Source organism: Oncorhynchus mykiss, chromosome 9, assembly GCF_057628025.1.
Source record: "Oncorhynchus mykiss isolate SJ-2025 chromosome 9, ASM5762802v1, whole genome shotgun sequence".
Lineage (NCBI taxonomy): Eukaryota > Metazoa > Chordata > Actinopteri > Salmoniformes > Salmonidae > Oncorhynchus > Oncorhynchus mykiss.
This window is the reverse complement of record NC_143030.1, coordinates 47,023,463-47,050,439: the sequence shown is the minus strand read 5'-3', so window position 1 is coordinate 47,050,439 and position 26,977 is coordinate 47,023,463. Positions and strand designations below refer to the sequence as shown.

The window sequence follows — 26,977 nt, the reverse complement described above, 5'->3', positions numbered from 1 at the left end:
TCCTTGAGATGTTTCTACAACTTGATTGCAGTCCACCTGTTGTAAATTCAGTTGATTGGACATGATTTTGAAAAGGCTGTCTATATGAAGTCCCATAGTTGACAGTACAGGTCAGAGCAGAAACCAAGCCATGAGGTGGAAGGAATTGTCCCTAGAGCTCCGAGACAGGATTGTGTTGGGGCACAGATCTGGGGATGTGTACCATAACATTTCTGGAGCATCGAAGAATACAGTGGCCTCCATCATTCTTAAATGGAAGAAGGCTCTTCCTAGAGCTGGCCACCTGGTCAAACTGAGCAATAAGGGGAGAAGGGCCTTGTCCAGGGCGGTGACCAACAACCCTATGGTCACTCTGACAGAGATCCAGAGTTCCTCTGTGGAGATGGGAGAACCTTCCAGAAGTACAACCATCTCTGCAGCACTCTACCAATCAGGTCTTTGTGGTAGTGGCCAGACGGAAGCCACTCCTCAGTAAAAGGCACATCAGTAAAAGGCACAAAGTTCGCTTGGAGTTTGGCAAAAGGCACCTAAAGGACTCTCAGGCCATGATAAACAAGATTCTCTGGTCTGATGAAACCAAGATTGAACCCTTTGGCCTGAATGCCAAGCGTCACTTCTGGAGGAAACCTGGCACCATCCCTACAGTGAAGCATGGAATGGCAGACTGGGAGACTAGTCAGATTGAGGGAAAGATGAACGTAGCAAATTAGCGTTCCTTGATGAAATCCTGCTCCAGAGCGCTCAGGACTTCAGACTTGGGTGAAGGTTCACCTTCCAACAGGACAATGACCCCAAGCACACAGCCAAGACAATGCAGGAGTGGCTTTGGGACATGTTTCTGAATGTCCTTGAGTGGCCCAGCCAGAGCCCGGACTTGAACCCAATCTAAAATCTTTGAGACCTAAAAATAGCTGTGCAGCGACACTCCCCATCCAACCTGACAGAGCTTGAGAGGATCTGCAGAGAAGAATGGGAGAAACTCCCCAAATACAGGTGTGCCAAGCTTGTAATGTCATACCCAAGAATAATTGAGTCTGTAATGTTGTCAAAGGTGCTTAAACAAAGTACTCAGTATAGGGTCTGAATACTTATGTAAATGTGAGGTTTTTATTTGTAATACATTTCAAAAGATTTCGAAAAAACTGTTTTTGCTTTGTCATTATGGGGTATTGTGTGTAGATTGATGAGGGAAAAATACAATTTAAGTAATTTTAGAATAAGGCTGTAACGTAACAAAATGTGGAAAAAGTCAAGGGGTTTGAATACTTTCTGAATGCAGTGTTATATATACAGTGCCTTGCGAAAGTATTCGGCCCCCTTGAACTTTGCGACCTTTTGCCACATTTCAGGCTTCAAACATAAAGATATAAAACTGTATTTTTTTGTGAAGAATCAACAACAAGTGGGACACAATCATGAAGTGGAACGACATTTATTGGATATTTCAAACTTTTTTAACAAATCAAAAACTGAAAAATTGGGCGTGCAAAATTATTCAGCCCCTTTACTTTCAGTGCAGCAAACTCTCTCCAGAAGTTCAGTGAGGATCTCTGAATGATCCAATGTTGACCTAAATGACTAATGATGATAAATACAATCCACCTGTGTGTAATCAAGTCTCCGTATAAATGCACCTGCACTGTGATAGTCTCAGAGGTCCGTTAAAAGCGCAGAGAGCATCATGAAGAACAAGGAACACACCAGGCAGGTCCGAGATACTGTTGTGAAGAAGTTTAAAGCCGGATTTGGATACAAAAAGATTTCCCAAGCTTTAAACATCCCAGGGAGCACTGTGCAAGTGATAATATTGAAATGGAAGGAGTATCAGACCACTGCAAATCTACCAAGACCTGGCCGTCCCTCTAAACTTTCAGCTCATACAAGGAGAAGACTGATCAGAGATGCAGCCAAGAGGCCCATGATCACTCTGGATGAACTGCAGAGATCTACAGCTGAGGTGGGAGACTCTGTCCATAGGACAACAATCAGTCGTATATTGCACAAATCTGGCCTTTATGGAAGAGTGGCAAGAAGAAAGCCATTTCTTAAAGATATCCATAAAAAGTGTCGTTTAAAGTTTGCCACAAGCCACCTGGGAGACACACCAAACATGTGGAAGAAGGTGCTCTGGTCAGATGAAACCAAAATTGAACTTTTTGGCAACAATGCAAAACGTTATGTTTGGCGTAAAAGCAACACAGCTGAACACACCATCCCCACTGTCAAACATGGTGGTGGCAGCATCATGGTTTGGGCCTGCTTTTCTTCAGCAGGGACAGGGAAGATGGTTAAAATTGATGGGAAGATGGATGGAGCCAAATACAGGACCATTGTGGAAGAAAACCTGATGGAGTCTGCAAAAGACCTGAGACTTGGACGGAGATTTGTCTTCCAACAAGACAATGATCCAAAGCATAAAGCAAAATCTACAATGGAATGGTTCAAAAATAAACATATCCAGGTGTTAGAATGGTCAAGTCAAAGTCCAGACCTGAATCCAATCGAGAATCTGTGGAAAGAACTGAAAACTGCTGTTCACAAATGCTCTCCATCCAACCTCACTGAGCTCGAGCTGTTTTGCAAGGAGGAATGGGAAAAAATGTCAGTCTCTCGATGTGCAAAACTGATAGACATACCCCAAGCGACTTAAAGCTGCAATCGCAGCAAAAGGTGGCGCTACAAAGTATTAACTTAAGGGGGCTGAATAATTTTGCACGCCCAATTTTTCAGTTTTTGATTTGTTAAAAAAGTTTGAAATGTCCAATAAATGTCGTTCCACTTCATGATTGTGTCCCACTTGTTGTTGATTCTTCACAAAAAAATACAGTTTTATATCTTTATGTTTGAAGCCTGAAATGTGGCAAAAGGTCACAAAGTTCAAGGGGGCCGAATACTGTATATAGGCACTGTATATAAAATGCAAGAAATAACAAAGGGTGTTGTTTATATATATATATATATATATATATACTGTATTTCAGGAGGTTGGTGGCACCTTAATTGGGAAGAATGTGCTCGTGGTAATGACTGGAGTGGAATTAGTGGAATGGTATCAAATACATCATACACATGGTTTCCAGGTGTTTAATGCCATTCCATTTGCGGCTGCAAGTTTCTCTGAATAAGAGCGTTTGCTAAATTACAGGAAATGGCCAAGTAAAACATTTTCCTCTGGTAATTTAGTGGTCTCTTAGATGAGCAAGGACTGCTATTCTCCTCATGTGAGTGAAGGATTCCATTTTCTTTATCAAACAGCTTCCACAATCTTATCAGTCAATTTGGCTGACTTGTCCAGCTCAGCTGCCAGGAAATGTTAGAGATATCGACACTGACTGAACGAGATGTAACCTGCTAATCATAGCCTGCGACACACAAAGGAATCCCAGTCACACTACTCTAATTGCCAATTATTCTATTTTTTTCTGCTCTCTGTTCAAGCGCATATCCACCAATGTACCAGATACTTTCAGAGGAACTCAAACTTAATTTCTCACTTTACTTTATTACAGTGTCATCTGTTTTCTTCATAAAACCATAAAACATATCTTTCCGTTGTCTATGATCGCTTTCCTACTCTCTTAAATGGCATAACTTTGCTGTCAAAATATGTCCACTCCACCACTGAGCTTCCTCACAGCTATAGCTGCTTAACTCTAGGTCTTGAGTTTTGGGGGAAAAGATGGGGAGTAGTCAGGCTAGAAAGGGACACCAGAATGGAGGTCTAGTCTTCACATCATCCTCCGCACATACCCAGCCCGGCGTGTTCTCTTCCCCTTGGTCAAAAAAGATACGTTTAGCTGTACATCTCTACAACATCCATCAGTGGGCAAAACATATACGATGACCAATATGCGACAAAGCTTAAATATGTTTTAGGTCTGTATTAGGAGTGGGCTAGCTAAGCTCGTAGGCTAGCTATACTGTTAAAGATTCACCCAGGAGATCTTGCTGAGGGGACTGGCGCTGTTGGAAAACCATTAAACTGACCGTCCGTCCAGATCCGAGGGACAATAAAATAAATGCATTGACATATAGGCATACAGGCTCACACGTGTCTGCAAACAGACATAAACAGACAATCACAAGCAAGAATGGTGCAGATGGGAATGAAGAGGGACTTTGTGAACATCCAGACTATACTCCAGGTCTCCCTGACCTAGCCCTGACCCTGCATTCTAGGGCTATGAGCTAGTGGATCATGTTGCTAATGCTGGACCTTGGATTGCTTTAGTAGAGAATGAGTTTCCATCAGAAACATGAAAAAAAGCACTAACTGCCTATTTGGCATTTAAATGACTGGCTGTAGTTGTAAAGGGCACCAATATTCCAATATCAAACCACACAGGAATAGACTAGCCACAGCTTGGCAGTAGACTAAGAATGTGCCAGTCCATGCCACCCACTCCAAGCTGCCCTGCCATCTGCTACCCACCTAACAAAGGGAGGTCCCAAAGACCAACCACCCACGCACACACACATAGTAACACAAGGAATAAATACACAATGAGTAACGCTAGCTTGGCTACATACATGGGTTAACAGTACTGAGTCGATGTTCAGGGATACAAGGAAATTGAGGTACATATGTACATATAGGTAGGGGTAAAGTGACTAGGCAAAAGGATAGATAATAGACAGTAGCAGCAGCGTGTATGATGAGTGTGAAAGTGTGTGTGTGTGTGGCGAATGTGTGCCTGTGTGTACGTTTTATGTGTGAGTGAGTGTGTGTGTGTGTGTGTGTGCGTGTGTGTGTGTATGTGTTGGCGTGTCAGTGTAATTATGTGTGAGTGTGTAGTGTGGGTAGAGTCCAGTGGGTGTGCATAGAGTCAAAAAGAGTTAGTGCAAAAAGGGTCAATGCAGATAGTCCTGATAGCTATTTAGTTAGCTATTTAGTAGTCTTACGGTTTGGGAGTAGAAGCCTTTTGATCGCAGACTTGGCGCTCCGGTACCACTTGCCTTGCAGTAGTAGAGAGAACAGTACATTTTTGACTTCCTCTGACACCGGCTGGTATAGAGGTCCTGGATGGCAGGGAGTTCGGCCCCAGTGATGTACTGGGTTATATGCACTAACCTCTGCAGCGTCTTGCGGTCGAATGTCAAGCAGTTGCCGTACCAAGTGGTGATGTAGCCAGTCAAGATGCTCTCAATGGTACAGCTGTATAACCTTTTGTGGATCTGAGAGCCCATGCCAAATATTTTCAGCCTCTTGAGGGGGAAGAGGCATTGTTGTACCATCTTCAGGACTGTGTTGGTATGTTTGGATCGAGATAGGTCCTTAGCAATGTGGACACAGAGGAACTTGAAGGTCCACTACAGCCCTGTCAATGTGAATGGGGGCGTGTTTGGCCCTCCGTTTCCTGTAGTCCACGTTAAGCTCCTTTGTCTTGCCCAAGTTGAGGGAGAGGTTGTTGTGCTGGCACCACACTGCCAGGTCTCTGACCTTGTCCCTAAAGGGTGTCTCATTGTTATTGGTGATCAGGCCCACCACCGTTGTGTCAAACTTGATGATGGTGTTGGAGTCGTGCAAGGTCACGCTGTCGTGGGTGAACAGGGAGTACAGGAACAGACTTAGCACGCACCCCTGAGATCCCCGTGTTGAGGATCAGAATGGAAGATATGTTGTTGCTTACCTTCACCACCTGGGGTTGGCCCGTCAGGAAGTCCAGGATCCAATTGTAAAGGGAGGTGATCAGTCCCAGGGACCTTTGCTCATTCATGTGCTTGGAGAGCACTATGGTGTTATGTACGCTGAGCTGTAGTCAATGAACAGCATTCTCATGTAGGTGCTCCTTTTGTCCAGGTGGGAAAGGGTAGTGTGGAGTGCAATAGAGATTGCGTCATCTGTGGATTTACATGGGCAGTATGCAAATTGGAGTGGGCTTGTTGGTGTTGTTGTGAGCCATGACCAACCTTTCAAAGAATTTCATAGTTACAGATGTGAGCGCTATGGGGCGGTAGTCATTTAGACAAGTTACTTCGGTGTTCTTGGGCACAGGGTTGAAACATGTAGGTATTACAGACTGGGTCAGGGAAAGGTTGAAAATGTCAGAGAATACACTTGCTAGCTGGTCAGCACATGCTCTGAGTATGCGTCCTGGTAATCCGTCTGGCCCTGTGGCCTTGTGAATGTTAACCTTTTTAAAGGTCTTACTCTCTCGGATACGGAGAGTGTGATCACACAGTCGTCCAGAACAGCTGATGCTCTAATGCATGTATCAGTGTTACTTGCCTCGAAGCAAGCATAGAAGACATTTAGCTTGTCTAGTAGGCTCGCGTCAGTGGGAAGCTCTCATCTGGGTTTCCCTTTGTAATCCGTGATAGTTTGCAAGCCCTGCCACATCCGACGAGCGTCAGAGCCGGCGTAGTAGGATTCGATCTTTGTCCTTTATTGACATTTTGCCTGTTTGATGGTTTGTCTGAGGGCGTAGCTGGATTTCTCCTAAGCGTCCGGATTAGTGTCTCGCTCCTTGAAAGCGGCATATCTAGCCTTTAGCTCATCATTATTTGTCACGTGCGCCGAATACAACAGGTGCCGACCTTACAGTGAAATACTTACTTACAGGCCCTAACCAACAGTGCACATTTTAAGTAAAAAATAGCTATTAGGTGATCAATAGATAAGTAAAGAAATAAATACAACAGTAAAAAGACATAGAAAAATAACAGTAGCGAGGCTATATACAGTAGCGAGGCTATATACAGGCACCGGTTAGTCGGGCTAATTGAGGTAGTATGTTCATGTAGGTATGGTTAAAGTGACTATGCATATATGATAAACAGAGAGCAGCAGTAGCGTAAAAGATGGGTTGGGGGGGGACAATGTAAATAATCTGGGTAGCCATTTGATTACTTGTTCAGGAGTCTGATGGCTTGGGGGTAAAAACTGATGAGAAGCCTTTTGGTCCTAGACTTGGTGCTCCGGAACCGCTTGCATGCGGTAGTAGAGAGAACATTCTATGACTGGGGTGGCTCGGGTCTTTGACAATATTTAGGGCCTTCCTCTCACACAACCTGGTGTAGAGGCCCTGGATGGCAGGTAGCTTAGCCTGCCCTCTGTAGTGCCTTGCCAAGCAGTTGCCGTACCAGGCAGTGAGGCAACCATGCTCTGGATGTTGCAGCTGTAGAACCTTTCGAGAATCTGAGGACCCATGCCAAATCTTTTTAGTTTCAGGATGCTCTGGATGTTGCCGCTGTAGAACCTTTCGAGGATCTGAGGACCCATGCCAAATCATTTTAGTTTCCTAATATATAGGCTTTGTCGTGTGCTCTTCACGACTGTCCTGGTGTGTTTGGACCATTCTAGTTTGTTGATGATGTGGACACCAAGGAACTTGAAGCTCTCAGAATGTTCCACTACAGCCCCGTCGATGAGAATGGGGGGGTGCTTGATCCTCCTTTTCCTGAGGTACACAATCATCTCCTTTGTCTTGATTATTTTGAGGGATATGTTGTTATTCTGACACCACCCGGCCAGGTCTCTGACCTCCTCCCTATAGGCTGTCTCGTCGTTGTCGGTGATCTGGCCTACCACTGTTGTGTTGTCTGCAAACGTAATGATGGTGTTGTAGTCGTGCCTGGCCACGCAGTCGTGGGTGAACAGGGAGTACAGGCTGGGACTGATCACGCACCCCTGAGGGGCTCCAGTGTTGAGGATCAGCGCGGCGGATATGTTGCTACCTACCTTCACCACCTGGGGGCAGCCCATCAGGAAGTCCAGGATCCAGTTGCAGAGGGAGGTGTATAGTCCCAGGATCCTTAGCTTAGTGATGAGCTTTGAGGGCACTATGGTGTTGAACCCTGAGCTGTAGTCAATGAATAGCATTCTCACGTAGGTGTTCCTTTTGTCCAGGTGGGAAAGGGCAGTGTGGAGTGCAATAGAGATTGCATTATCTGTGGATCTGTTTGGGCAGTATGCAAATTGGAGTGGGTCTAGGGTATCTGGGATAATTGTGTTGATATGAGCCATTACCAGCCTTTCAAAGCACTTCATGGCTACGGACGTGAGTGCTATGGGTCTGTAGTCATTTAGGCAGGTTGCCTTAGTGTTCTTGGGCACAGGGATTATGGTGGTCTGCTTGAAACATGTTGGTATTACAGACTCAATCAGGGACATGTTGAAAATGTGGACACCAAGGAACTTGAAGCTCTGCCAGTTGGTCAGCACATGCCCGGAGCACAAGTCCTGTTAATCCATCTGCTTACGGAGAGCTTGATCACACAGTCGTCCGGAACAGCTGATGCTCTCATGCATGCCTCAGTGTTGCTTGCCTCGAAGCGAGCATAGAAGTGATTTAGCTTGTTTGGTAGGCTTGTGTCACTGGGCAGCTCGCGGCTGTGCTTCCCTTTGTAGTCTGTAATAGTTTGCAAGCCCTGCCACATAAGACGAGCATCAGAGCCGGTGTAGTACAATTCAATCTTAGCCCTGTATTGACGTGTTGCCTGTTTGATGTTGCCTGTTTGATGGTTTGTCGGAGGGCATAGCAGGATTTCTTATAAGCTTCTGCGTTAGAGTCCCGCACCTTGAAAGCGGCAGCTCCACCCTTTAGCTCAGTGCGAATGATGCCTGTAATCCATGGCTTCTGGTTGGGGTATGTACGTACAGTCACTGTGGGGACAACGTCATCGATGCACTTGTTGATGAAGCCAATGACTGATGTGGCGTACTCCTCGATGCCATCGGAGGAATCCCGGAACATATTCTAGTCTGTGCTAGCAAAACAGTCCTGTAGCTCAGCATCTGCTTCCTCTGACCACTTTTTATTGATCTAGTCACTGGTGCTTCCTGCATTAATTTTTGCTAGTAAGCAGGAATCAGGGGGATAGAATTATGGTCAGATTTGCCAAATGGAGGGCGAGGGAAAGCTTTGTATGCGTCTCTGTGTGTGGAGTTATTTTTCCTCTGGTTGCACGTTAAACATGTTGATACCGCCTCTGGGTGAGCAGTTTCCTGTTTGCTTATTCCCTTATACAGCTGACTGAGTGCAGTCTTAGTGCCAGCATCAGTCTGTGTTGGTAAATAAACAGCCACGAAAAGTATGGTTGAACACTCTCTTTGCAAATCATGTGGTCTGCAGCTTATCATAAGATGCTCTACTTCAGGTGAGCAAAATCTAGAGACTTCCTTAGATTTCGTGCACCAGATTTACAAATATGCACAGACCCCCACCTCGTCTTACCGGAATGTGCTGTTCTATCTAGACGGTGCAGCGTATATACCGCTAGCTGAATATCCATGTCATCATTCAGCCACGATTCCGTGAAACATAAGATGTTACAATTTCTGATTGTCCAATTGTCCAATGATTGCATGTTGGCAAGTAATATTTTGGTAATGGTAGCTTTCCCACTCGCCTTCTGCGGATCCTTACGAGGCACCCCGCTCTGTGTCCTCTGTACCTGCATCTCTTTCTCTTGCCAATGACGGGGATGTTGGCCTTGTCGGGTGTCTGAAATACATCCTGTGCGTCCTGCTTGTTGAAGAAAAAATCTTAGTCTAACCCGAGGTGAGTAATCACTGTCCTGATATGCAGAAGCTCTTTTTTGCCATAAGATACGGTGGCAGAAACATTACAAAATAAGTTACAAATAATGCAACCACGAAAAAACACACAATAGCACAATTGGTTAGGCGCCCGTAAAACTGCTGCCATTTTTTCCGCCGCCATTTTAACAGCTCAGTGTGAATGTACTTGTCGGGCTTGCCTGTAATCCATGGCTTCTGGTTGGGATATGTACATACTGTCAATATAGGGACAATGTCGTGAATGGACTTATTAAAGAAGAGGTGACTGATGTAGTATACTCCTCAATGCCATTGGATGAATCCCGGGAACATATTCCAGCCTGTGTTAGCAAAACAGTCCTGTAGTTTAGCATCCTCTTCATCGGACCACTTCTGTATTGAGTGCGTCACTGGTACATCCTGTTTGAGTTTTTGCTTGTAAGCAGAAATCAGGAGAATAGAGTTATGGTCAGATTTTCCAAATGGAAGGCGAGGCAGAGCTTTGTATGTGCCTCTGTGTGTGTAAAGGTGATCTAGAGTTTTTTCCCATCTAGTTATACAGGTAACATGCTGCTAGAAATGAGGTAAAACGGATTCCAGTTTTACTACATTAGAATCCCCGGCCACTAGGAGTGCCGGCTCTGAATGAGCATTTTCTTGTTCGCTTATGGCCTTATACAGCTCGTTGAGTGCTGTTTTAGTGCCAGCATCGGTTTGAGGTGATAAATAGACAGCTACAAAAATATAGTTGAAAACTATCTTGGTTAATAGTATGGTCTCCAGCATATCATGAGGTATTCTAATTAAGGCGAGCAGGATCTCGAGACTTAATATTAGAGATTGCGCACCAGTCTTTGTTGACAAAGCAATCCGCCACGGATCTTACCAGATGCTGCTGTTCTGTCCTGCCAAGGCATGGAAAACCCTGCTAACTGTATATTATCCATGTCCTTGTCCAGCCATGACACCAAAAAGCATAGTATATTAAAGTTCTTAATGTCCTGTTGATAGAATAGTCTTGAATGGAGCTTGTTCCATTTGTTCTCCGACAATTGCACATTCGCCAATAGAACAGAGGGTAGGGGCGGTTGATTCACTCGTCGCCATAGTGTCATCAATGTGCTGTCGTTTTTTCCTCTTCCGAGTGTCAGGATTAGAGCCTGATCTAAGGTGAGCAGTATGTTCTGTGCCGAAGACTCATTGAAGTAGAAGTCTTCGTCCAGATTGAGGTGAGTGATAGCTATTCTGATGTCCAGAAGCTTTTTGGTCATAGGAAACGATGGCGTAAACATTATGTAGAAAAAAGTTAAGATCAGAGCAACAAAAAAACACACAAAATAGCAGAATTGGTCAGGAGTCCATAAAACGGTGGCTATGCATCCTAGCGCCATCTTTCGTCACTTCTGTGTACCCCTTTTAACTTCCAGCCGCAGGTGGTACTTGTTGGCACACTGGATCTCGTCCTCTTTGGTGCGGATGAGCCTCTGCATTGCTAGGCACATCCTGCCATACTGTTGTGTTCAGATAAAAAAAGATATATATATTATTTCACCTTTATTTAACTAGGCAAGTCAGTTAAGAGCCTAGGAACAGTGGGTTAACTGCCTGTTCAGGGGCAGAACAACAAATTTGTACCTTGTCAGCTCGGGGGTTTGAACTTGCAACCTTCCGGTTTCCAGGCTACCCTGCCACCCCGGGAGGAAATGGTGGTAGAGGAATGATATCACATAATAAACATAATAACTGTCAAGGTGACAATGTCTGTCCAGGAAGCAGTGTTGAAAAGTAAACGTTAATGTATGTCCATGTGTGTCTAACCTGGTAGGTGCCTTGTAATGTCCTGACTAGCAGGGTGACCTGTTCAACAACAGACAGGTCGTATTGAAGCTACTCCAGCTCCTGGTACAGTCAGGGAGGGACCAGGAACACTTTACCTGGCACACACAGTCATATCTTTATCATCGGTGTCATCATCATTATCATCATCACCACCACCTTCATCGTCATCATCCATCTCCTCTTACTCCTCCTAAAGCAAGTTTCAAGTTTTAATGTCACGTGCACAAGTACAGTGAAATGCCTTTCTCGCAAGCTCCAAAACCAACAATGCAGTAATCAATATCAAAATGCACAAAGGGCTGTTGTGGGTGAAGGCTTTCTCAAGCCAAAGAGGTACAGTAATACATCTGATTCAACTAGTTTTAAGTCTTTCTTGAGGAGTGGACTGTGATTAGTTGATCAGCGGAATCGGGCGGCTGGAGCAAAAGACTACACCTACACCTGCTCTTTGCGGATAAGATAGACAAAACATCCCTGTAACTGTCCCTGTCACCATCATTCTCTGGCATTTCAAGAATTAGTAAATATCCTGCTGGGTTTCTCCACCAAAACACTTCCACACATCAACAGTAAGTTAACTCCAAATGAGACTGAACCTCAAAATAATACAGGGATGTTTATCTCAGACATGTGAGACTCTAGGGAGAACATCTGACAGACTCCCAGAGGGTTACATGTAGCCTCTATTATCACTCAATTAGGGCAATAAAGCCTTTAGAGATTTAAAAACGAGTCAGTTCTCCCCAAGCAGGTAGCGGTAGAGACTTGCTGAGCTCATACCCAGATAACTGACAGGCTAGTATTAGTTGGAACAAGTGCTTGGATATAGAGTGGGAAGGCTTGCTTTTTCATAGCTTACAATGGGTATTTTGTCTTGAATGTGAAGGTGAAGGTGTACAATGCATTTACATTTGAATTGGACGAATTATATGTGTTCTTACCTGGAACATTAGCAACGTTTGCCCGTTTCCCTGTATCTTTGCGCTGAAAGCTCTCCTGTCCCACCTCTACTACCTGTGTCTGCAGCAAGGGGGCGCTCCACTTCACTGTCTATTTAGGACCAATAGGAACTAGGCTGCTGATATCAGGGGTACCCCTAGTTGAAGAAACAGCAACACATTTCAATGGCCTGAAGATAGAGACGGATAGAGGTGCACATGCCCCAGAGCCTATTTTCAATAGTATTTCCCATGCTGTCCTAGAAGCCATCATTGCAAAGATAGTGCCCTCTCTTTTCCATCTCTATGGGCCTGAACAAGATGCTGGACAAACATTGAGGGCTCTATTTTAACAAACCTAACACAATGGCAAATCTTAGCGCTTGAATTAACACTATATGTCTTGGGGTGTGTCAGAAATATCTTTGCTATTTTCACTGCGGGAATTATGAGCACAATAGCTGGAGGTGGAGCTGGCGTTTTGATTAATAAATAAATTGTGTAATGAGCGCTTGCCTCTGACCCTATTACGGGGGCTTAGTCACTTGCTTACTAGTGCTCTTCCATGCCGTCCCTAGGAGGGGTGTGTCACTTGAATAGGTTGAGTCACAGACTTGATCTTCCTGTCCGGTTTTCCACCACCTCGGGCTTGTGCGGTGGAGGAGATATTAGTGGGCTATACTCAGCCTTGTCTCAGGGTAGTAAGTTGGTGGTTTGAAGATATTCCTCTAGTGGTGTGGGGGCTGTGCTTTGGCAAAGTGGGTGGGGTTATATCCTGCCTGGTTGGCCTTGTCTGCGGGTATTGTCGGACGGGGCAACAGTGTCTCCTGACCCCTCCTGTCTCAGCCTCCAGTATCTATGCTGCAATAGTTTATGTGTCAGGGGGCTAGAGTCAGTCTGTTTTATCTGGAGTATTTCTCCTGTCTTATCTGGTGTCCTGTGTGAATTTAAGTATGCTCCCTCTAATTCTCTCTCTCTCCCTCCCCTCCCGGAGGACCTGGGCCCTGGGGCCATGCCTCAGGACTACCTGGTCTGATGACCTGGCCTGATGACTCCTTGCTCCTAACCCTAAGGACACACTTCAGATATTGCCACCCTCCCTTCTCAGCGCAAGCGAGCTCATATAAGACAGGTAAATTACCAACCCTTGCGCAAGTATTTGAAAATAGCCCAGCGCAGGTTGATATTGCCAGCAAGCGTGCGTGTTCCAATTGCGCTGGCATAACGCCAGCCAAAAATAGAGCCCTCTATGTAAGATAATGCATTCAGCAATTGAAAAATCCTCCAAATGTGTCAGGGCTCTTTGAATCAACAATATGAAAGGGGGTCAGGAATACATTGTAATTACAGTCCTTCTGATCAGTTGAATATCTCTCCAAACAGCGGACCCCCTACTGATTTTTGGGTCACATTATTATTCATATATTCCCCATAATCATGCATGGGAAGCATTGTGAAACATTGCGATCCCTTTCACAAGTTAAGGGCAAAGTTGGCATGAGGCATGAGCTGAATCAAGTTGGGTGCAATGAATAATTTGTGAGGTTCACTGATCAAAACGGAAGATTTTAAGATGTGATGTTGGGTGAAACTTGGGGAAACCTTTCTTCGTTAATGACATTATCCAAATATTTATATATTCTTAATTCCGTTCCTTTACTTTAGATCTGTGTGGATTGTTGTAAAATTGTTAGGCATTACTTGTTACATATTACTACACTGTTGGAGCTAGAAACACAAGCACACAACACAAGTATGCCTCATCCATAGAGAATCTATTTCTATGGTTGCATCCTGGTAGTGCTGACTCACTTGACACTGATGTTTGCACAGATGAGGGTGTCGTTACTGAGGAAGACATTTGCGCTCCTTGGACTTGAAGACCTGTCCTTATGTACGTAAGACCTGTCCTTACGTACACCATCTCAAGCAGCACCTCACACAGTATCAGCTGCCTCTAGTCACAAATATCACACAACATTACTTAGTGAGGGCCAACTGCAGGGGCATACAGTCAGGGTGGGCCCAGGGAGTGTTCTTCAACATGTCCTTGATGTCCTGGGGGGGGGGGGGGAGGAGATAGAGACAGGAACAAAAAGAGTAAGTGAGAGAGAGAAAAGGGGAGGGGGGGGGGGGCGTCAGGGAACATTAAACCTGTTATTAACACAAAGGATTCCTCCAAGAGATCTGAACAGAGCAAGCTACTGTATACTATGGCCGTTATGTGCAGTGGTGGAAAGTACTTAAGTAAAATACTTTAAAGTACTACTTAAGTAGTTTTTTGGGGTATCTGTACTTCACTTCACTATTTATATAACTTTTTATATAACTTTTACTATATAACTTTTTACTTAACTTTTACTTAAGTTGTATAACTTTTACTTCAGTACATTCGTAATGAAAATAATGTACTTTTTACTCAAAACATTTCCCTGACCCCTAAAAGCACTCATATTTTGAATGCTTAGCAGGAAAGGAAAATGGTCCAATTCACGCATTTATCAAGAAAACATCTCTGGTCATCCCTACTGCCTCTGATCTGGTGGACTCACGAAACACAAATGCTTTGTTTGTTAATGTCTGCGTGTTGGAGTGTGCCACGGGTTATCCGTACATTAAAATAACAATAAAATGGTGCCGTCTGGTTTGCTTAATATAAGCAATTTGAAATGATTTATACTTTTACTTTTGATAGTTAAGTATATTTAAAACCAAAAACGTTGTATTTTACTCAAGTAGTATTTTACTGCGTGACTTTCACTTTTACGTGAGTCATTTTCTATTAAGAATTCTTTACTTTTACTCAAGTATGACAATTGGGTACTTTTTCCACCACTGCTTATATGTTTCCAAATACATGTTTTGAGAAGCTATATAGCTTTTTTATTTATGTGTTCCTGATATGTTTATTGGTGCTTATTACTGAATATTTTGCATGTAAAAACAATCTAGATGTATACAGTATATAAATCATGAACAGCAGGCATTATACATGTATTATCTTTAAGTTGGTAACACTTTATTTAAAGCCTGCAGGCGGTATGCATTATTATGCTGTTACAATGCATTTTAAAACTTATCATCTTATCATCATCTTGGAACTAACCTTTAGCAGCAGGATAAACTGAGGGAAGCGCTGGATTGGTTTAACCATAAAGCCATAAAGCATGATTCTCTCAGCACTGAACGCTTGCGTCTTATGTAGGGTAACAACCACAGGGCCTGGGTCAACAGAGTCCATTACATCAGATCGCAGTCAATGGAGCATTCTATATATGGAAGTCTGGCGTTGCCGAACACAAATTAAAACGCAGGATGAACCTTGTATGGCTGGCGACAATCTGACTGACTGTTTCACCAAAAGCTACTAGAAAACGAGGAATGCAAATAGATCATGGGCTATGAATGCGAATAGATATACTGCATCAGCAAACATGTCTACAGCCTTGGGAGAGGAAAGAAGACTAATTCATTGTAAACAGACTGATCAAATAGGAAAGCGTAGCCCACCTACAGAAACTCCAGGAAAGCTGTCTTGGAAATGCAGGCTTTCTTCATGAGCGCGTTAGTGAAGTTGTTGACACAATTGCTGTACACGTCTAGTACTATTGACCTGGAAAACTGTGGAGAAAATGGATTCAAAATCCAGTCATGTAGTATAAAATCAGTGGAAGGATACATGGAAGGAAGGGGTGTGGGGGGGGGGGGTTGCATTTTCAAAGTATCCCAAAATGAGTGCCTCTTGCGTCCCTTTGAAATTTTAAGTAGAAATTGTGCACCAATATTGAAAGCCTATTATATTAAATAAATAGTCCTTTAATATAGACCACATAAATAAATCTAAATGTTTCTGAAGTGTCAACATTCTCCGTCAACCCTGTGTCACTTCTAAGAAGATTTTAACCCACTTATTACCATCATTTCTCCAAGTTTCACCATCATTGTAAAGCCTAGTTATTTTGTTGCTTTGTCAAAGTCATTTCTGAAGAATATTATTTACATCATTACGTCTATCCCTAATTGTAAGGTCAATCCTGTTATGTGAACTGAACTCTCGTTTTGATATGGTGAAACTAAAATATTTGTTGTACAGCTAATTAGTTAAATGATAGAGTAAATGCAGGTGAACTGGTTCTACTCTTTTTGGCCATTTTCTGGTGGAAAACTGAGCAGGTCAAGCATAACATGTCAACCTTGTTACCCGTAGATAGACAGGCTAGAAAAGTTTTATCATTTTTTGTATTCAATTGCCACTGCCTGTTGCACCCACAAGCTTCCATTCCCTGTCACAAGAGAATTTATGGCTGATTTAAGAAGAACTCATCAACCCTGTTACGGTCATCCCTGTTACTTCATTTGGCACCTATTAAAAACTAGGCACTTACTAGTTTTTTATGAAGTTGAACATGTGCTCTTTATGACAGAAAGATACACTTCTCAACACACCGAATTGGTGGAATGACCCAGGTACCAAACAAAAGAAAACAGACTGAAACAGGAAGACAAACTCTGATCTTCTCACTGAGGTCCCACTCGGCCACGGGAGGTGCCAAGGGTATCTGACGGGCCTCCGGCTCTAGCAAGGGCTTCTGGTACTCCTGGGAACAGTGAGAATGGTAACCAATCAGAGTGATGCTCACTAGTATCTGGCTAGCTGGATTAAGGGGGGCATGTAAGCAGACAATGAAAGCTCTTACAATATATTACATTTCTCAAAAACAGAAGAAATTAAGAGGTGAAAATAGACAAAATTATTAGGGTGAGGCACATGGGCTACTAACAGCTTACTACACAACATACTTAGTTTAACTTTCTTAGCTACAGTATTCATATCTCCCTGGCATATTACATCATTTTTATGCAGCAGCAAAGAAGACATTTTTGCACTCACCTTGTTGTGCTATGCTCACTTGAACAGAAAGGTGGTGTGGCGGTCCTTAGTGGGCAAATTTTGAAATCAAAGTCCGGCATTCTCTGGATTTAAGACAACTGGGAACTCATTTGTGCACCAGGGCCTCCCACTTCTCTTTCTATTCTGGTTAAGGCCAGTTTGCGCTGTTATGTGAAGGGAGTAGTACACAGCATTGTACAAGATCTTGCAATTTCTTGCATGGAATAGCCTTCATTTTTCAGAACAAGAATTGACGAGTTTCAGAAGAAAGTACTTTGTTTCTGGCCATTTGGAGACTGTAATTGAACCCACAAATGCTGATGCTCCAGATACTCAACTAGTCTGAAAAAGGCCAGTTTTATTGCTTCATTATCAGAACAACAGTTTTCATACTTGCAAAAGGGTTTTATAATGATCATTAACCTTTTAAAATGATAAACTTTGATTTGCTAACACAACGTGCCATTGGAACACAGGAGTGATGGTTGCTGATAATGAACATCTGTACGCCTATGTAGAGATTCCATAAAATATCAGCCGTTTCCAGTTACAATAGTCATTTACAACATTAACAATGTCTACACAGTATTTCTGATCAATTTGATGTTATTTTAATGGACCTAAAAAAAGAAATATCTCAAACACAAAGACATTTCTAAGTGACCTCAACCTTTTGACCGGTAGTGAATATTATTTTTATTTATTTTTGCTAAAAATGTGGAGCTCAAAACAGGCCTTCAATGATGGGTTGCCAGTGTATAAACAGCATACTAGTCTTTTCACATATCAGTGGTCAAGGCAGGTAAGATACGGTAAAGGAACCATTCAGGAAAAACGGGACACAGCTGCTGTCTTTCTGTACTCTATGATGATGCGGTGCCTTGAAGTCACAGCTGCACATGGACAGATCCTGCTTGGTCTTGGCACAGCGCTCCTCAGTCACCGCAAGTTCTGAGAAAGCTAAAGTCATAGCCATAACAATGACTCACGGTCCCACATGCAAGTTGGAAGAACAGGTGAGCGGGCAGAATAGCTTGAAGGAAAGAGAGAGGAAAGAGTAGCATAGAGTCAGGGCAGAAGCAAGAAATGCAAACAGGGTTGACGAAATTATGTCAATTGGAGGTTGATTTGTTTTAGAAAGTGCAGAGAAGCTTAAATGTATACCGTCCTATCGTTCTCCTTAGATAGTCATTATATAAAGACATTGGTCCTACTTTGGTTCCATGGTATTCAGGAAAAAATATATTTTGAATTGTCTTTCCTTTAGCAGGCAAAGACAAGTCATTTGTGTTGCCCTCCTTTGCAATAGACAATTTCCCCTTGCTCCTAAGCCTAACACACAAAAAATAAATATACAGTATATATATAGTTTCAAAACTCAAATAAATAAAAAAATCAGTTTAAAAACATGCATATCATCGATACCTCATATTATAGAAACCATACTCCTGTCTGATCATAACCAACACAGACTCAGAGGAGAAATAAACTTTAGCAGCAGCAGTAGGAGGAGCAGCAATGTGTAGATAAAGTCCCAGAGAAGAAGAAGAACCAAGAGAGACTGCTATAAAGTCCCAGAAAAGAAGAGGAACCAAGAGAGACTGCTATAAAGTCCCAGAGAAGAAGAGGAACCATGAGAGACTGCTATAAAGTCCCAGAGAAGAAGAAGAGGAACCAAGAGAGACTGCTATAAAGTCCCAGAGAAGAAGTGGAACCAAGAGAGACTGCTATAAAGTCCCAGAGAAGAAGAAGAGGAACCATGAGAGACTGCTATAAAGTCCCAGAGAAGAAGAAGAGGAACCATGAGGGACTGCTATATAGTCCCAGAGAAGAAGAAGAGGAACCAAGAGAGACTGCTGACAAAACCACTAACTACTAAACACACAGCAAGGCAGTGCATTTAAACTAGCTGTGTACATATGCTCGCTCCTCAGTATAGGATGAGTGTGTGTTAATTAACCCAACTGTAGTTGAATTAAACTCTCATACCTTTTCAGTGGAGGCTGCTGAAGGGAGGACGTCTCATAATAATGGCTGGAAGGGAAACCATGTGTTTGATGTTGTTGATAGCTTTCCACCTATTCCGCTCCAACCATTACCACGTGCCAGTCCTCCCCAGTTAAGGTGCCACCAACCTCCTGTGGTTTGTAGAGTCAAGTGTTAGCATATTACACCATAGGGCTACTAGTAAAGTTGGACATGCATACTAAAATGCTACTACAACGAAAACCTTTATTGGTTACAATTTGGGATTGAAAAGTGATGTGCATTTGACTTCATAATATGCTTTTCATATGATATTTGAGCCTACATAGTACTGCTATATTTTGAAAAAGACACAGCAACATACCATAGAGACCAGTGGAGGCTGCTGAGAGGGAGGACGACTCATAATATTGTCCGGAATGGAGAGAATGGAACGGTATCAAACACTCCATTCCAGCCATTACACTCCATTCCAGCCATTATTATGAGCCGTCCTCCCCTCAGCAGCCTCCACTGACAGAGATGTACAGAGATTGCAATATTGTAACTGTCCCATTATGTTGTGTGCGAGCGCACAAGCAGTACCATTTTGAAGTAGTTAGCTGAAAGGGTACGTACTGCCACCTGTAGTGTGTTGTTTGAACAGGTATAAAGCCAAGATTGGCGATTTACTGCCACCTGCAGTTATGGAATGTTTGCTCACGAGTATAATTCATTGGTTGATCCATCCTGATGACCCGGATGGAATTATGTGATCCTTCCTTAACCCATAGGAAGTTCTACCCAGTTGACTACTTCAAAATGGTGAAAGTTCTCAATGAAAGTTCTCAATTTAGCCCATGCTAAAACAGGCTTTTGGGCACTAGAGTCCTCAATACATCTCCATTCAAAAAACAACAATGCTTACATTGACGCAACAGACATCCTTGGGTGTCATTAAATAATTGTAGCACCAAGTTATGTATAGTATCAAGGTCTGAATAACACATACAAAAAAATATAGAGATTGCAAAAGCAGCTGAGTATACAGAATAAGAGCCCTCCCTATCTTACTACTGCTGTGGGCCATGCAGGGTCTTGACTTTGGTCCCGCTGTCTGACTGCTCATCATAGCTCTCAAACTCACTGCCGCTCCAGCTGTTGTTGGTGCCATGATGGTCCACTTGCCTCTGAACGTTCTCATAGATGCAATCTGACACACAACTGGGGAGACATTAATCACATACATTATTTTCTCGCACACATGCATCTGCAGATGCGCACACACACACACACACACACACACACACACACACACACACACACACACACACACACACACACACACTTACACACACACATATGCACACACACGCACCACTGTATGAGTACCCACCTTCCACAGGAGAGAGGAGGCTCTCACAGGGCACGTCATCATAGTTGACCTCTGGACGACTGGTCCTGAAAATGACGTCTGGACTGATCATGTAGGGCAGGTCGGGCTATTCAGGATGTCATAGCGGCTGGTCGGATTGGTTGTGATGACGTCATCGGGGCCAGGTGGGCTGTCTGTGCAGGCCATACCATCTGGACTTTGCAGGCCCTCCGGACTAGACACGTTTTCATTTTCAGAACTTGCTGCATCACCTGGACCTCCTACATCAAGCGTGGGGGAGGTTTCCTTGCAAGAGAGCAGTGCATCATTCCAACCTTAGTTAATTGGTTTGAAGGCATTCAGATCAGGGGTCAGCAACAGGCGTTCTTTTGGGCCATTGTCAAAAAGTTGTTACATTTTGGTGATTTTAGTTTTTGGTAAAGCAAAGACTACAATTATCAGAAATTCAGGTAAAACGTAGTTTAATTTAAGAAATCTGTTCACCATTCCCACAAATAAAAGAGACGTGATCGTGTAATCAAGGTATGAAATTATTGTTATTTTCAATTACAATCAATCTCATTTCGGGCTCAGTTGTTGTCAATTTGCAGTGTATAAATGATCAGAATTATCTTCCAGCCTCCAGACCATCTGCTCCGACAGAAATCGCCCCCCGGCTGAATCTAGTTGCCTACCCCTGAGTTAGAGCATGCTACATTGGACACTACTACCACTCCCCAGGGTTTTTAGCCATGGGTGATTAGCTAAGTAAAAATAGTGACTAGCTAAGTAAACAGATGCAAATTGTGGGTTACAGGTCAAGAGAGGACTTTCAAGGTTACCAATGCAAGGTCAAGGTACAATCCCACTGGATTTTCCACTGCAATGGGTATCGTGGGAATTTCTACCCAGCATCAAGAGCACTTACAGACAGGAGACTGAAAATCAAAACTATCCCTACAGCCCTGACTAGTGTGGAGCGAATTAGCTTTGGGCCCCTCAGGTTTGAGAGAAAGCCTGTTTCCATGTGGAAAAGTCTGCCCTATCGCTGAAGAATAGGGTTCATGTCCTGGTCAATATAGCATGGTCAATAAATGCACTCCTATTACAAAGGTGAAGGTGACAGCTGTCTCTTGTCCCTATAGGAAATCAAGTTGTATCTCTCCATATGTAGGATCATAATTTGATCACTCTTTTGTTGCTGAGAATGATCCTGTACTGCAGGAAATGCAAACTTGTAGTGCATTTGAGTTTTAAAAAGGCTTCTAAAGTTTGTAATTTCCACTGACAATTCAGACTTGATTTGCCCTAACAAAAAATGTATCACCCCAACAAAGATATCCATCAATTATAATCCACTGAATAATTTGCATTTCATGTTGCTGCTGAATTATTTTTCCTATTGTAGCACACTGGCTCAAATTAAGATCCTACATCTGTAGCTCTATAGTACTTGCATGTTTTGTATCTATATCAGGGAGTATTCTGTTTGCAAAGGGGTGTATGTATATGTCAAATATCCAATAATTGTCACACCCTGATCTGTTTCACCTGTCTTTGTGCTTGTCTCCACCCCCCTCCAGGTGTTGCCCATCTTCCCATTATCCCCTGTGTATTTATACCCGTGTTCTCTGTTTGTCTGTTGCCAGTTTGTTTTGTATTGTCAGGTCTTACCAGGGGGCTTTCCTGTCTTCCTTTTTGTCAAGTTCTGTTTCCTCGGTTCTGACTATTCTGCCTGCCCTGACCCCGAGCCTGCCTGCCGTCCTGTACCTGTTTGACTGACCTAATCACAAACCACTGCCTGTCCTCAACCTGCCCTTTGCCTGTCCTGTGTTTACAATAAATAATCTGAGAACTGTACTATCTGCCTCCTGTGTCTGCATCTGGGTTATATCCTGAGGCGTGATAATAATGAGGTTGGCTACTTTACCCACCAAGAAAGACTATTGTTAATTCCCAATTTCACAAAGTTACTTAACAATAACAATGGTCAATTATTTTCTAAATGAATTTGGCAAGGCCGACATTGGGTATGATTGTGCTACACTGTGTAGGATTGAGGTTGAGATGATAGTGACAGAGACAGGTGGCTTATACTAGAGGAGCTCAGGACTGTGGATCATGTAGGGCGGCTAGACTAGTCTGGGGTTTAGTAAACGTTTATGCAGTCGCAGAGTGAGCTCTGACACCACACTGAACCACTCCTTGGCTGAGGTGGCTCTGTACGGTGCTTGAACTGAACAAATAATGCACACGCTGCTGTGAGGAAACATACCACTGAGCTCACACACGCACGCAACTGGGATATCTCATACACTTCGCTCGCATGCATGCACGCACACACTCCCACATGACTGAGATCACACGTGTAACTGAGATTCTCATTGACATGCACACCAGTGGAGGCTGCTGAGGGGAGGACGGCTCATAATAATATCTGGAATGGAGTCAATAGAGTGGTATCAACAACATCAAAGACGTGGTTTACATGTGTTTGATACCATTCCATTGACTCCATTCCAGACATTATGAGCCATCCTCCCCTCAGCAGCCTCCACTGATGCACACGCACGGCTGAGAGAGAGAGAGACGACCCTGCTGTGTTCTAAATGGGACTTGTAGCCTGTCATGTACTATTATATTTAAATAGATGTTTCCTGCTTTAGAGCAATGATTTGTCTGTACTTAATTGATACAGCTTTGATTTGTCTGCATTTGATTGATAAGGCATCCATTTCCATTCGTTTGATGAGGATCTGATTAGTCCTGGTTTGATTTGTTCAGTGAGATTCTGGGTTGGTGTCCCAGGCAGTGCTGATGTCGTGCTATATTTGTGATTGCGCTGCTTGTAAATCTGTATGATTGTAAAAGTAGGGGAGTGCCCAATGTGTGACACCACAGCCCTGCTGGAAGATGGTCACGAACCTGTCTGAGTGTCTATGCGGTCAGCCTTTTTTAAGACAGAAGTGTACTAGAACTCATTCACAGAACCTACAGGATATGGCATTGACAGACACAAGGCTAGATATTGGGTAAACATAACAATGTGTACTGGCTTACAGCATTGCATCACACAATGCTAAATTGCAAGGGAAGGTTTTGCCCCAATAGACCATGAACGACAAGGAACATTTTAACGTTACTTCTAAATATAACCATATAATACAGTAGATGTCCTTCACACACAGTGTCCCTTACTTTCATAAATGTTATTTCTTCTCCCGGAGCTCTCGGTCTGTCCTGACACTCCCAGCTCAGAGCGGCTGAAACATTGACACCAAATATGGGAATCAAAACATCTGGGAGTGACATTGCTTCCATGGATGGTTCATTAAGGAGAGAATACAGCATCAGACCAACATAAAAAGTCATTTGAGCAGTAATTGATGTCACAGCCCATGACATTACAAGAGTGTGTAAAGCTGTCATCAAGGCAAAGGGTGACTACTTTGAAGAATCTCAAATATAAAATATATTTTGATTTGTTTAACACTTGTTTGGTTACTACATGAATCCATGTGTTATTTTATAGTGTTGATGTCTTCACTATTATTCTACAATGTAGAAAATAGTAAAAATAAAGAAAAGCCCTGGAATGAGTAGGTGTGTCCAAACTTTTGACTGGCACTGTACGATAACATACAGTTGAAGTCGGGAGTTTACATACACTTAGGTTGGAGTCATTGTGTCTCCTGACCCCTCCTGTCTCAGCCTCCAGTATTTATGCTGCAGTAGTTTATGTGTCGGGGGGCTAGGGTCAGTTTGTTATATCTGGAGTACTTCTCCTGTCCTATCCGGTGTCCTGTGTGAATTTAAGTATGCTCTCTCTAATTCTCTCTTTCTCTCTCGGAGGACCTGAGCCCTAGGACCATGCCTCAAAACTACCTGACATGATGACTCCTTGCTGTCCCCAGTCCACCTGGCCATGCTGCTGCTCCAGTTTCAACTGTTCTGCCTGTGATTATTATTATTTGACCATGCTGGTCATTTATGAACATTTGAACATCTTGGCCATATTCTGTTATAATCTCCACCCGGCACAGCCAGAAGAGGACTGGCCACCCCACATAGCCTGGTTCCTCTCTAGGTATCTTCCTAGGTTTTGGCCTTTCTAGGGAGTTTTTCCTAGCCACCGTGCTTCCACACCTGCATTGCTTGCTGTTTGAGGTTTTAGGCTGGGTTTCTGTACAGCACTTTGAGATATCAGCTGATGTACGAAGGGCTATATAAATACATTTGATTTGATTTTATGATTAAAACTCTATTTTTCAACCACTCCACAAATGTATTGTTAACAAGCTATAGTTTTGGCAAGTCGGTTAGGACATCTACTTTGTGCATGACACAAGTAATTTTTCCAACAATTGTTTTACAGACAGATTATTTCACTTATGATTCACTGTATCACAATTCCAGAAAATTATGTAATGGCTTTAGAAGCTTCTGATAGGTGAATTGATATAATTTGAGTCAATTGGAGGTGTACCTGTGGATGTATTTCAAGGCCTACCTTCAAACTCAGTGCATCTTTGCTTGACATCATAGAAAAATCCAAAGAAATCAGCGAAGACCTCAGAAAGAAAATTGTAGACCAGAAGTCTGGTTAATCCTTGGGAGTCATTTCCAAACACTTGAAGGTACCACGTTCATCTGTACAAACAATAGTACGCAAGTATAAACACCATGCAGCTGTCTATCGTTGTCTCTGATTGAGAACCATACTTAGGTAGCCTGTTCCCACCTGTGTTTGTGGGTAGTTGTTTTCTGTTTTTGTGTGTCTGCACCTTACAGAACTGTTTCGTTCTCGTTGTTGTTTTTTTTGGTTATTGCAGTGTTCAGTTTATTTATTAAAATTAACATGGACACTAACCACGCTGCGTTTTGGTCCGATCTTGACTACTCTTCATCAGACGAAGAGGATCGTTACAGGGTGACAGCCGCATATTGTACGGATGCTTTGCTGCAGGAGGGACTGGTGCACTTCACAAAATAGATGGCATCATGAGGACGGAAAATTATGTGGATATATTGAAGCATCATCCCAAGACATCAGTCAGGAAGTTAAAGCTTGGTTGTAAATGGGTCTTCCATATGGACATTGACCACAAGCATACTTCCAAAGTTGTGGCAAAATGGCTTAAGAACAACAAAGTCAAGGTATTGGGAGGGGCCATTACAAAGCCCTGACCTCAGTGCCATAGAAAATTTGTGGGCAAAACTGAAAAAGTGTGTGCGAGCAAGAAGGCCTACAAACCTGACTCAGTTACTCCAGCTCTGTCAGGAGGAATGGGCCAAACTTCACCCAACGTATTGTGGGAAGCTTGTGGAAGGCTACCCAAAACGTTTGACCCAAGTTAAACAATTTAAAGGCAATGCTAACAAATACTAATTGAGTGTATGTACACTTCTGACCCACTGGGAATGTGATGAAAGAAATAAATAATTCTCTACTATTATACTGACCTTTCACATTTTTAAAGTAAAGTGGTGATCCTAAGACAGGGGCTTTTTACTTAGATTAAATGTCAGGAATTGTGGAAAAACTGAGTTTTTAAATGTATTTGGCTAAGGTGCATGTAAACTTCCGACTTCAACTGTAGTTTCCTAGAGTGAACTATCCAGTAAACAACTTCATGAGCTATTGTTGCTTTATGTTATGGTGACTAAACACTGCACAGCAAATTGGCTAGTGTTACATTGGTGTTAGAAGCCTGTAATTGGTGTTAGTAGCCTGTAATTTGTTGGAATACCAACCAGTTTTACATCTTACATCATGCTTCCTTTTTTAGCATTCTGAATCAATGGCATTATTTAGAATGCATAAGACAGAAGCTTATACTAAATAAAACAAATGTATTTGAACAACAGAGCAGAAACCATTTTCAAAATAGTTTGGCTTCAACAGGATTCAAACTCATACCGTCACATCGCTGAATGTTCCATAGTTCCCTACTCTACCTGCTAAGCTACTGGGCAGCTGGAAGTATTTGTACAAAATCCTAACTATATTTGTAAGTACGGTGTCCAAATAGATGTCAGTGTTTGAAAGCAGCTTTGAGTTGAAGAAAGCACTGGAACCAGGGCAAAAACAGTGGGATCTCACATTTTGTGACACACGGTTTGAAAAAGCATGTGATCAAACAAAGCTTCGGACGTCATTGATGACACACTGCTTCAAAGTTAGCTGCTTAGCGATTGCGACGCATTCCTCGGAGCTCCCGTATCAAATGTAATATCACTAGTAGTCTCCTTTATCAATGTTTATAACCCTGACAGTCATTCTGAATGCAGCTTGCGGGTGACTGAAAATTCCAACTGTTGGCTATCCTAACTCAACAGGAATTACACATCACTTTGTAAGCCAGCATAATGTGTCTTACAGGCCTGATGTGGCATGTAAACAAAGAGTTTCAGGCCACTGTATTAGCGTAAAACTAGGCCTCAAAATAAGGCCTCATGATATACAC

At 43.0% G+C, this 26,977-nt stretch overlaps 1 long non-coding RNA gene and 1 pseudogene across 1 annotated transcript; both read right to left on the bottom strand.

Annotated features, from left to right (window-relative positions):
- The window catches only part of LOC149981231 (rho guanine nucleotide exchange factor 10-like protein), a 28,611-nt pseudogene extending 10,471 nt beyond the window's left edge, over positions 1-18,140 (bottom strand).
- Positions 18,141-19,382: 1,242 nt separating this feature from the next.
- On the bottom strand, positions 19,383-21,361 carry LOC118966050 (uncharacterized). Its single transcript, XR_005053251.2, has 2 exons — positions 20,532-21,361; positions 19,383-20,359 (listed from the first exon to the last, which is right to left on the bottom strand). It is a non-coding gene; the product is annotated as an uncharacterized LOC118966050 (long non-coding RNA).
- Between the last annotated feature and the right edge of the window lie 5,616 nt (positions 21,362-26,977).